Source organism: Coregonus lavaretus (assembly GCF_964263955.1).
Source record: "Coregonus lavaretus genome assembly, chromosome: 28".
Taxonomy (NCBI): domain Eukaryota; kingdom Metazoa; phylum Chordata; class Actinopteri; order Salmoniformes; family Salmonidae; genus Coregonus; species Coregonus lavaretus.
The window spans coordinates 6,324,948-6,328,024 of record NC_140015.1 but is presented as its reverse complement, the minus strand read 5'-3'; positions in this window follow the sequence as shown (position 1 = coordinate 6,328,024).

Here is a 3,077-nt window from a genome sequence, read left to right as displayed (position 1 = left end):
GTGCTACAGGATGCACATTTCTGTTTGAAAAAGCTAGCCTTTGCTTTCCTAACTGATTGTGTATATTGGTTCCTGAAAAAGTTGCATATCGCGGGGGCTGTTCGATGCTAATGCAGTACGCCACAGGATGTTTTTGTGCTGGTCAAGGGCAGTCAAGTCTGAGGAGAACCAGGGGCTATATCTGTTCTTAGTTCTGACTTTTTTGAATGGGGCATGCTTATTTAAGATTGAGAGGAAAGCACTTTTAAAGAACAACCAGGCATCCTCTACTGACGGAATGAGGTCAATATCCATCCAGGATACCCGGGCCAGGTCAATTAGAAAGGCCTGCTCGCTAAAGTGTTTTAGGGAGCGTTTGACAGTGATGAGGGGTGGTCGTTTGATCACGGACCCATTACGGACGCAGGCAATAAGGCAGTGATCGCTGAGATCCTGGTTGAAGACAGCGGAGGTGTATTTAGAGGGTCAATTTGTCAGGATGATATCTATGAGGGTGCCCATGTTTACAGATTTAGGGTTGTACCTGGTAGGTTCATTGATAATTTGTGTGAGATTGAGGGCATCTAGTTTAGATTGTAGGTTGGCCGGGGTGTTAAGAATATCCCAGTTTAGGTCACCAAGCAGTACGAACTCTGAGGATAGATGGGGGGCAATCAGTTCACATATGGTGTCCAGGGCACAGCTCGGGGCTGAGGGGGGTCTGTAGCAAGCGGCAACAGTGAGAGACTTATTTCTGGAAAGGTGGATTTTTAGCAGTAGAAGCTCAAACTGTATGGGCACAGACCTGGATAGTACGATAGATCTCTACAGTAGATTGCAACCCCACCCCCTTTGGCAGTTCTATCGAGACTGAAAATGTTGTAGTTGGAGATGGACATTTCTGAATTTTTGGTGGCCTTCCTAAGCCAGGATTCAGACACTGCTAGAACATCAGGGTTGGCGGAGTGTGCTAGCGCAGTGAATAACTCAAACTTAGGAAGGAGGCTTCAGATATTAACGTGCAAGAAACCAAGGCTTTTACGATTACAGAAGTCAACAAATGATAACTACTGGGGGCTACAGGGCCTGGGTTAACCTCTACATCACCAGAGGAACAGAGGAGGAGTAGAATAAGGACATGGCTAAAGGCTTTAAGTACTGGTCTTCTAGTGCGTTGGGTACAGAGAAAAAAAGGGGCAGGTTTCCGGGCGTTGTAGAATAGATTCAGGGCATTATGTACAGAAAAGGATATGGAAGGATTGGAGTACAGTGGAGGTAAACCTAAGCGTTGGGTAACGATGAAGGAGATAGCATCACTGAAAGAAAGAAATAAGCAAACCCGTTTGGTGTGCAACAAAAGGCATGTGGGAGACTCCCCAAACATATGGAAGAAGGTAGTCTGGTCAGATGAGACTAAAATTTAGCTTTTTGGCCATCAAGGAAAACGCTATGTCTGGAGCAAACCCAACACCTCTCCTCACCCCGAGAACACCATCCCCACAGTGAAGCATGGTGGTGGCAGCATCATGCTGTGGGGATGTTTTGGCAGGGACTGGGAAACTGGTCAGAATTGAAGGAATGATGGATGGCGCTAAATACAGGGAAATTCTTGAGGGAAACCTGTTTGTCTTCCATAGATTTGAGACTGGTACAGAGGTTCACATTCCAGCAGGACAATGACCCTAAGCATACTGCTAAACCAACACTTGAGTGGTTTAAGGGGAAACATTTAAATGTCTTGGAATGGCCTAGTCAAAGCCCAGACCTCAATTCAATTGAGAATCTGTGGTATGACTTAAAGATTGCTGTACACCAGCGGAACCCATCCAATTTGAAGGAGCTGGAGCAGTTTTGCCTTGAAGAATGAGCAAAAATCCCAGTGGCTAGATGTGCCAAGCTTATACCCCAAGAGACTTGCAGCTGTAATTGCTGCAAAAGGTGGCTCTACAAAGTATTGACTTTGGGGGGGTGAATAGTTATGCACGCTCAAGTTTTCTGTTTTTTTGTCTTATTTCTTGTTTGTTTCACAAAAAAAAATATTTTGCATCTTCAAAGTGGTAGGCATGTTGTGTAAATCAAATGATACAAACCCCCAAGAAATCCATTTTAATTCCAGGTTGTAAGGCAACAAAATAGGAAAAATGCCAAGGGGGTGAATACATTCGCAATCCACTGTATAACGCCTCCATGAGACGTAGCTTCACCAATCACCATCCAAGATGCAGTTTTATCCTCAATCATACAGAAGTAGCCTATGTGTGTCTGCTTCTATGTTGGAAATGTTCTACATTAATGTCTAAAGAGGAAGCTTGAGCCATGAATGTATTTCATATCATTGAAATGATGGCAGCTCGATTTGTTAGGTTTGCTTAGCTAGCTTGTAACGTCTCCACATTAAATGTGCTATATAATTAAACAGAATAAAAAGTTATGCATGTATCCTAGGTAAAAAAAGAATTGGAATGCGTTTAAACATGACATCTACAGTTGAAGTCGGAAGTTTACATACACTTAGGTTGGAGTCATTAAATCTCATTTTTCAACAACTCCACAAATTTCTTGTTAACAAAGTATAGTTTTGGCAAGTCGGTTAGGACATCTACTTTGTGCATGGCACAAGTCATTTTTCCAACAATTGTTTACAGACAGATTATTTCACTTATAAATCACTGTATCACAATTCCAGTGGCTCAGAAGTTCGAGGTCTGACAACACTGCATCTTTTTTGTTATTTTGACCAGTTGTCATTTTATGCAAATAAATGCTCTAAATGACAATATTTTTATTTTGAATTTGGGAGAAATATTGTCAGTAGTTTTATAGAATAAAACAAAAATGTAAATGTTACCCAAACACATACCTATACATAGTAAAACCAGAGAAACTGATAGTTTTGCAGTGGTCTCTTAATTTTTTCCAGAGCTGTATATGATTAGATCCTAAAATATGCTAGATAACTGACCCATCATCTTAGACATGCTACCAAGAAAACATCCATTTAAATAAATTGTGACCATCATGACTTCATCCCCACAAATACAAAGATCCATGACACCTGCTAAGTTCCATGGATATTACAATATATTAAAATGAATATA